Consider the following 9,982-nt stretch of genomic DNA (forward strand, 5'->3'; position numbering starts at 1 on the left):
TGAGAATCTTCAGAACAGGTCAACAGGTTGGACAGAAAGCAATTGGGAGGCTTGAAGGTGGGGGCAGGAAATGGAGCCTCCTGGGAGCAGCATTGAGAGGATAGACAGGAGGGAGAGAGAAATGGGGATAGAGCAGTGAGGAGAGAGAATCTCAGGAAAAAGAGCTTGGAGATCCCCAGGCTAATGGAGCAGAAAAGTTTGGGAGGGACAATATCTGAGAAGAACATAGGAAATAAATAGTCAGGCCTGGGTGCCCATCTGGGGGTATCATGGGCAACTCTTGGGCTCCCCTTTTGGGTGACCAGGCTGGCAGTGGCGCCATCAGCTTAGAGAGCCCTGGAGGAAAAGTGGGTATGAGAAAAGGAAGGTCTGGTTTGGCCTTTTACAACATCATGGCAGGCCCAGGTGGAGACATCCAGTAACCCATGATATGTAGGAATCCATAGCTTTGGGGGAGCCTGGGGAGGAAGTATGGAGATAGTAAAATGTGTTGAATGAATGAATGAGTGAGTGGATGGGTGGATGGATGTACACACACACGTGGTTGTTGAGTTCGTTAGGATAGATAAGGTGGGCCAGGGTTGTTGGACAGGCCCTGGGGCTGGCTCTATTGCTGAAATGGAGAGGTATTTGTAGGGGCCAAGTGTGATGACCAAGGTCTTAACAATTCATGGTCCAAGTTCCTGGAATGTGTCCCAACATGTAGGCCACAAGAAAGCACAAAGGAAAATACAGAAGTTCAGGGAGTCAGATAGGTTCGGTTCCAAGAAACATTAATTTAGGGGCTACTGTGTGCCTGGCACTGTGCTTCACATATATTATTCAATTTAGTCCTTAGGCCACCCATTCATTGATCCAACAAATATTTTTTGAGCACCTACTATGTGCCAGGCACTGGTCTAGATGCCGGGTATACACTGGTGGATAAAGCAAACACCATCCCTTCCCTCGAGGAGCTTAGGATCTAGTAGTGGAGGTTATTATTCCCCTTTTACAAAAGCACAGAGAGATTAAGTAATCTGCCCAAGGTCACACAGCTAGGCGAGATTATACTGTCTGACTCCATGTCCCAGATGCTTCAGGGCACCTGAGTGTGGCAGCTGGCAGAGGAAACTAGGGCAGGGGCAGAGGGCGACCTGATTGCAAGAGCTCAGGTCTGTAGGGAGTCTGAAAGCCATTCAGTGAACTTGGGCTGGGCCAGACCCCTATTTCGAGGAAGCTGGGCTCAATCATAGGAATTTAGGAGGGCAGTGGGATCCCTATTATCAAGACCCATATCTTGGGGCTGGGTGCGGTGGCTCACGCCTATAATCCTAGCACTTTGGGAGGGCAAGGCTGGTGGATCACCTGAGGTCAGGAGTTCGAGACCAGCCTGGCCAAAATGGTGAAACCCTGTCTCCACTAAAAATACAAAACTTAGCCAGGAGTGGTGGCACACACCTGTAATCCCAGCTACTCGGGAGGCTGAGACAGGAGAATTGTGTGACACCAGGAGGTAGAGGTTACAGTGAGATCGTGCCACTGCACTTCAGCCTGGGCAACAGAGACAGACTCCGTCTCAAAGAAAAAAAAAGACACATCTTGGGGTTGGGGCTGAGATTTTGGGGCATAAACGAGGCCCCAGGTACAACTTGAGTGCCTCCTCTTAATGATGATGATTGTGACCCCTGAGCATCTGCCACACACAGAGCTAAATGCTTTCCAGGCGCAGCTCATTTGATCCCCACAGCAACCCATTACTAGCCCATGCTACATGTGAGATACTGAGACTCCAGAGGGGTTGGTGACCTGCCTGAGACCACACAGCCAGGAAGTGGCAGAGTCACAGGACTGGGCCACATCGGCTCCAGAGTCCAGGGTTCAACCACTACCCACAGCGCCTCGCATCAGAGTTGGTATAAGAATTAGGCTTCACCTGCACACATGAGTGGGGGCACAGAGTCCAGCTTTGAGGAGCTGGGGATGGCTGGGCCTGTGGTTAAACCAGACACAAGCCGTGCCTCCTTCCCAGCCCACATCCTGGGGCCCAGCTCTCTCGCTCCCTAGGCTTCAGGGTCCCCCTCCTCCCAACTCTTAGTTATAAGACTTGGACTCTTTTCTCTCCAGCTCCTAGAATAGGAAGGACACGGGTGCCCAGCATGTCTTACCCTCAATCATTTTGCAGATGAGGAAACTGAGGCATAGAGAGACGGTATTAGTTACCTAAAGTCACTCTGCAAATTAGCAACAGAGCTGGGGTGAGATTACAGGTCTCTTGGGTTTCAGTCTAACATCCCCCACCCCTCCTAGGCTAAGAGCAGGGCCTGAGCTCACCATCATCCTCAAAGCACACACAGGGTCCTTTCCCCGTGTCTCCTGTCTTCCTTTGAAAGTACTGATCGGAGTTCCCGTTCCTAAAGCACCTGTCCATTCACACCCAACCACAAACAGGAAGATGGACCAATCAATGGCGCCAGGTAGCTCAAATCAGTGAGTCTCAGGCCAAGGAGGGTAACACACTAGGGGGTGATAGGGACTGTGCAAGCTAGCAAGTGTGTGCCATCTGAGGGAGCACTGGCAACAGCCATGTGGTCCAGGAGCTTGGCCAGAGAAGCCAGAAATCTTAGTAATCAGTTCACATGGTTTTCCCCACTAGCATTAGCAACCAGTTGACTTGGTATGAAAGATACAGGTGTGGAAGTACGGCTCGTATAGGACAGCTTCCCTCCATCCCTCAGAGACTCTCTGCCTGGCAGGCCCTGATCTGGGAAGACTGAGGAAGTTGTCCCTGAAATCCAAGGAATCTCATAGGCTCAGGAAAGGCTCATCATGTCTGCTGGCTTATTTTCGGTAAACGCAGTGGCCGTTAGGCTGGGCAGCACATAAGAATCACCTGTGGAGCCATGGCATTCCTAATGCCAGGGTGCACCCAGGCCAGTGAAATCAGATCCTGGGGGTGGGAGTCAGGCACCAGCCTTTTTGAAAAAAAGCTCCTCAGGTGATCCGAAAGTGCACCAGTGGCATCAGCATCACTGGTAGCTTGTAGAAATGCAAAATCTCAGACACCACCTTAGACCTGCTGAATCAGAATCTCTGGGGGGTGGGGCCCAGCCAGCTGCAGTTTAACAAGCCCACCAGGTGATTCTGACTCAATACAATTTGAGGCGCACAATCTCAGACCGAGGCAGTGTGAGGTGAAGCTGGTGCCTACAGGAACATGGCACATCTGAAAATAACCAGCTTTACAAGAGATAGTCAATTTAAGGACACTTTTTGAAAAGAAAACCTTACTTTGATTAATTAATTACCAGGGGCCAGGGAACACTGCAAGTTCGGCTCTTCTATCTTAATTCAGTTGGAAACGTTTCTCCCTCGGACTTCAGAATTGTGAAACATCCTCTCCTTTACAATCCGGAGACAGAAGCCCTCCTCACTCCTCCAATTCCATCGCACAAGGCTGGCACGTAGCAGATGCTCATTAAGCATTAGTTTCTCTCCTTCCCATTTCCCCTTGGAATTTCTAGAGCAGAGGCTTACACACATCCTCTTGCTGTTTTGATTTATATTAAAGTTAGTTCCAGTGCCCAAGTGCCTGGGGTGGGGGTGGCCAGGTGGCCAGCTGGCCAGGGATTAGGAAATACTGAATTGTCTTTATTTTAAACTCTTGGTCAATGCCAGGGAATATAAAGGGAAGTGAATGAAGTGGGAAGCGAATCATACTGATGATTTTCTTACATCTCTACAAAATGATCTATCCTGTTTCCTTGATTATATGACACATAATTGATTTACAAAGATAGGTTTTTGTTTTGGTAGAAAGAAAATGCATACATTTGCAGGCACATTGTGTGTATACATCAACTACGAGGCACATTTGTGCTCAGTGCAGTGGCTCATGCTGGTAATCCCAGCAATTTGGGAGGCCTGGGTTGGAGGATCGCTTGAATCCAGGAGTTAGAGACCAGCTGGGCAACACAGTGAGATCCCCATCTCTCCCTCACAAAAAAAGTTTTTTTAAATGCCAGACATGGTGGTGCGTGCCTGTAGTCCCAGCTACTTGGGAAGCTGAGTGGGAGGATCGCTTCAACCCAGAAGGCTGAGGCTACAGTGAGCCATGATGGTGTCATTGCACTCCAGCCTGGGCAACAGAGTGAGACCCTGTCTCAAAACAAACAAACAAATGCACCTTTATAGTTTAGAAATTTGAAAACTGTGTATCTCAGAGGCAAGGAAAAGGATTTTCCTATGAACGATGATTGGAGGGTAGAATGTGAAAATACAATATAATGACGTTCATGGGTTATGGATTATCTTTCGGTCTTTGAGGGTTCTTGTAATAGATATTAACATGAAGTTTGCGTAATGATTAAAAAATAAAGTTTACAAAGAGAAAGAAATTTCATTAGCCACAAGAGCCACAAAGTCTCCTGGGGGAGAATATCATAAGATACCTATGGCCTCTAGGAGATCTGCTATAAAATGGTCCTAATTCTTAGGGCTTGAACTTAGTCCCTGTGCAACCTCAGGTAAGTCACTTGCTGAGCCTCAGTTTCTTCATTTGCAAAATGGAAATCATGATCATCTCTACCTGGCCTGGTTCCTGTTTGGTTAGAGAATCAAATGCAGGGATTATTGAAGGGAAGAACAGGTGGAAACCTTAATCTGCTTAGCCTGGGGAGAGGATGTTTCTGGGACTCCACCTGCCCCAGAATCCCAAACCACAGCCTTGTAGCAGATGATCTCTGCAAACACAGGGCATAGCTGACGCCCTCTGCTTCCAGAGAGGCCTCTACCTTATTTTCTGGCAAAACCTCAATGCCTTGGACTGTTGCCAAAATCTCAGATCCACTGGTGCCTGAGGATGGATTCTGGGGAGCACAGCTGGTCAGTCAGCACAGGACCCACAGATGCCTAGTGCGACCTGGACACAGCCAAAGGGCCTGAGCTTCCCACCACTAGCGTCTCTCTCTTTGGAGGAAATCATTCCACAGAAAGGCCCTGATAAAAATGCAAAGGTGTTATTTCAGTAAGATCAATGCTAAAATTTAGAGCAGAGATTGCAGCCCACAGATGGATTTCTTTTGGCCTTCACAGTTTTTTAATTTTTTATTCTTTTTAATGTTTGAGTTTCCCACAAAGCTATCATCCTTTTCGTTTCTGTGACTACAGCTTGGGCTCTGGTAGGACTGGACGTGGCACTTCCAACAGGGGCTGCCTGGGCCCCGGGGCACCGAGAGACCTTCGGGAGCCAGATATCCAGAGTGGTTGTGGCTGCTTCAGCCATGGACATCCTGCTGCAGCCTGTGTGGGGGAATTCAGGAACAGAGAGTGCTTCCCACCCAGATCGTAAAGGAGAGGATATTTTACAACTCTGCAGTGTGGAGAGGATTTCCAACCCCGTAAGGGAGCACGGCCAGCTTGTGCATTTATCCACATGCCCAACAATGTTTACTGAGCGTCTCCTCTGTGGCCTGTGGGCCAGTCATCACATTTAATTCCCCCAACAGCCTGTGCAAGAGGCATTATTGTTCCACATTGGTGTCCCTCTCCTTGAGACAACCAGCACCCCCATCTCTCCTCCTCTGCTTCCCAGCCTGGCTGGGCCAGGGAGGAGGTTATGAGGCCCGTGGTGGATGTTACCCATTCATTGCCTTCTGGTCCTGTGGTTGTTATGGACTCTGGCTGGGGTCAGAGTCTCCAGCGGCCCCCTGAGCCTGGGCTCTCCACCCAGGCAGCCTCACCCAGCCTGCACAGGTGGGGCCAGGGAACTTATCGACTGATCTGGGTGTGCCCCTGTAGGGAGGAGAAGGCAAGGACCAGCTGACCTCTGCCCCATCCTCCAGACCCAGAGGCTGTAGACGACGAGCTTTCCTTAAGAGGCTTTCAACAAATACTCAGGCTTGCTGGGGCTCCTCTGCTTATAAAAATTCCATCTTACAGCATAGAAAGTTTGGAAAGCACAGCAAATGTATATAAAAGTCACCTAAAAGGCCACCAGCTAGCGATGACCGTTGTCAGCATTCAGGAGTATGCCTCCTCTTCATCCCAAAGTCAAACATGAACTATGACTAGGTTGTGACTAGGTTGTACTCTTCTACAATGGGGACACAGGGGTCACAGTTATTCCGTTGTTTGGCTTTTATTAATTCTCCTCCATCCTTGGCTTGTTTGGGGACTTTAAAAAAACAAAACGCTTCCTATTACATAGCACAGACTTCAGGAAATACTTGTTCAATGAAGGGACAGGCAGGGCCTGGTCATGATTGGGACTGGAACCCTGGCTGGCTTTAGGTGTGCCCAACACAAGCTGAACCCCAACACCATTCACCATCCAACCATTCCTGGCATCCCTGGCATGAGGTCGGCTCTCACCAGCTCTCAGTGGAGATCACTAATATTTGTTGACCTCAGTAAGGGAGATTCACAGCTGGGCATGGTGCCTGTAACTCCAACATTTTGGGAGGCCAAGGCAGGAGGATCACTCAAGCCTGAGGGTTGGAGACCAGCCTGGGAAACATAGGGAGACCCTCTCTCTACAAAACAATTTACAAATTAGCTGGGCCTGGTGGTGGGCACTTGTGGTCCCAGCTGCTTGGGAGGCTGAGACAGGAGGATTGCTTGAGCCTGGGAGGTTGAGGCTGCAGTGAGCTTTGATGGTGCCACAACACTCCAGCCCAAGTGACTGAGCGAGACCCTGTCTCAAAAGAAATGAATAAATAAATAAATGAGAAATAAAGGAGATGCAGGTGGAGAGGGAGGGGCCTGGATCCTGGGGCTGTGGCATCAAGCAGAGTCTCAGCTTCAGAGTCAGCAGGCAAAATAGGGCCCCGGGGCTGAAGGGTAGGTTTCCTTCCCCTTGAGCCCTCAGAGAAGTTGTTAAGAAAGAGAGAGGCCAGGTGCAGTGGCTCACACCTGTAATCCCAGCACTTTGGTAGGCTGAGGCAGGCAGATCACCTAAGGTCAGGAATTTGAGACCAGCCTGGCCAACATGGTGAAACCTTGTCTGTAGTAAAAACACAAAAATTATCTGGGTGTGGTGGTGCACGCCTGTAACCCCAACTACTAGGGAGGCCGAGGCAGGAGAATCACTTGAACCTGGGAGGGGGAGGTTACAGTGAGCAGAGATTGTGCCACTGCACTCCAGGCTGGGCAACAGAGCAAGACTCCATCTCAAAAAAAAGAAAAAGAAAAGAAAGAAAGAGAGAGACAGCTCTTAAGGAACCAGGCTTCAGAGAAAGCAGAAGTGTGGAGGGTGGACACAGGAAGGCTGTCGGTTGTAAGAGGAGGCTCTGCAACATCGCCAGCAAAGGTCACCGAATTTCTCTTCCTGGAAACTTCCAAGAAGGGGGCATCTCCATGGACTGGGTCAGAGGCCACCTATCCCTGGGCGGGGGGAAGAAGCAGAGGCTTCAGGAGCTCTTTCAGGGAGCATGAAGGCCAGGGCAGCCTGCAGGACAGAGGAGGGTGTGGCTGGAGGGCCGAGGTGGCTGGAGGACAGGAGAGACTTTGGCCAGGGCACTGGTTTTCCTTACTAGGCTGGGCAGGCTTTCTAAGCCTCTGCAGGCAGCCAGTGTGGGGAGGGGCCTGGGCTTGGAGATTCTCACTTGGCTCAATCCTCTCTTAGATCCGGGAGCTCGTGGGAGGCTTCGGACAGAGCTGGCCCACTCTCCAAAGGTACTTTAGGATTCTTCCTGGAAAACCAGCAGGAGGAGGAAGCGAACACTGCCAGGCCACAGGCCCAGCTTGGATGGCGAGGAGGCTACAGCGTTAGAATCTGGACTCAGCCACGTCTAAGCCAAGTGACCATGGGCAAGCAGAGATTTAACCTCTCTGAGTTTCAGCATCTTTCTCTGGGAAATGAGGATTTTTTTTAAAAAACCACAAAAAAAATTCTCTTCTGTCCCCTTCTCCCACTCAGGGTTGCTGTGAGGATTATAATACAAGAGAAAATAAGCAGAAGGGGGCTGGGTGCAGTCGCTCACGCCTGTAATCCCAGCACTTTGGGAGGCTGAGGCAGGCGGATCATTTGAGGTCAGGAGTTAGAGACCAGCCTGGCCAACATGGTGAAACCCTGTCTCTACTAAAAATACGGAAATTAGCCAGGCGTGGTGGCACACACCTGTAGTCCCAGCTACTCGGGAGGCTGAGGCAGGAGAATTGCTTGAATCCGGGAGGCAGAGGTTGCAGTGAGCTGAGATTGCACTTCTGCACTCCAGCCTGGGGAACAGAGTGAGACTGTCTGAAAAAAAGAAAAAAGAAAGAAAGAAAGAAAATAGGCAGAAGGGCCTGCCTGGCATAGCTAGGTGCTCAATAAATGTCATTCTTCCCTGAAGGTGTCCTCAGAATTGGTGGCATACCCAAATTGCCTTGGGGGTTTGTTTAAACTACTGACTCCTCTCCACCCCAGCCCAGCAGGTCTGCCTTTTTCACAACACCCAGGCCAGGCCCAGGTGATTCTTAGGCAGCAGGACCCCAAAATAGCACTAAAGACGCCAAAAGACTGTTGCCAGACGGGGGTCCTGAGCAGGGGTATGGGTACCCTTCGCCCACTGACTCTCACGCCTTAGGCCACCAGCCTGCGCGGCCCCTCCCTCCCACAAGCACCGTGGGCCCTGTTGTGAGCTGCCAGTTGCAGTGTGGGTTTTTGTCTGCCTTCCCCACCCCATGCCAACCCGCCCAGCAGGCCCCACTGCCTTGGCAACGCATTGCAAAGTCCACACAAAGGGAAACTGTGCTGGGGAGGCTGGTCCTGCCCGACGCCTGGGGAAGGGTTTCCATGGCAACGCTGACATCACCAGGCTCTGGCGGCTGCAGAGTCAGGCCCTGAATGAAGGCGCCTGGCTGTTCACACCACAACGACATTGGAGGAGGGCGACCCAGGGCTCTGCACCGATGCCGGGGGCGGAGAGGGCCTGCCCCTGGGTTCGAAACCCAGCCCTACCCCTGACTGGCCAGGTGACTTTGAGCAAGACACAAGGTCTGTCTGAGTCTAAGTCTCTTCACATATAAAAGAGAACTAACGATCTTTACCTTGCAGTGAGGAGGAAATGAAATCATGGCTACTGTGCAGGGATGGGTAACCTGAAAAGGCTGGGGAGCACCCTGAGCCCCGTGACTGCCGGGCCCCTGGGTGTGGGATCCAGAAGGAGAGGCTGAGATTTGGGGAGGAGAAGGCACAGTTATCCAACAACCTCCCCTGCTCCCCACCAGACTGCACCTCCTCTCACTGGGGAGGAGGAGAGGTATTTGGGGAGACGTGTTATTTGGGGAAGAGAGTCATGGGATGGGGAGACATTGGGGCTGGATGGTGGCTTGGATTTTCCGGTCTCACGCCCTCAGCTCAAGGATGAGGATTCAGAGGCCCAGGAAGCAGCTGTGACACAGGCCCAAGCTCATATCCCCGCATTAGGATGGAGCCAGGGTGCGGGGGGTACGGGCAAGGGTCTCCTGTGCCCTGCGGGCAGGCCCTCTGGGTGGAGCCATCTCTGTTCTCAGTGGCAGTAACACTGACTCCTCTGCAGGAAATAAACAGTCAGAAGCACAAGGCGGGAGAGGGTGGGACCTTCTGAGATCAGTGAAGCTGTAGGTTGGAGTCCACCCACGGTGTGCTGGGCAGGAGTAGAGCCGGGCAGCGGGGAGCTCGGAAAGGCCTCGCGGGCTTCCTCTCTGCTGCCATCCCCAGGAGGCTCTCTGAAGGCCCTGCCCTTTCCCAGCTTTGGCTAGGGGCCCCCACCCCACCCCACCCCACATGGTGAGGGTCTCCCTAGGCCTTAGCCACATGGCTTGGGGCAATTCCAGGAGGAGGCCTCAGGTGTCCACAGAGCTTTCTGCCTAGCCAGCTCACCCCCACCACCAGCTTGTCCCCTCCCGTCTGTCCTCTGCCAGAGTCTGGGACCTGCCGCAGGCTCTTTATCTCCAAGGGAATTGCTGGGGACTGTCCCCACTCGGTGTCCCAGCCAGGGTCTTACTGTGCCCTGGTGCCCCATTCTGCCAGACTTTGTCC

The sequence above is a fragment of the Pongo abelii genome, chromosome 19 (assembly GCF_028885655.2).
Source record: "Pongo abelii isolate AG06213 chromosome 19, NHGRI_mPonAbe1-v2.0_pri, whole genome shotgun sequence".
NCBI lineage: Eukaryota > Metazoa > Chordata > Mammalia > Primates > Hominidae > Pongo > Pongo abelii.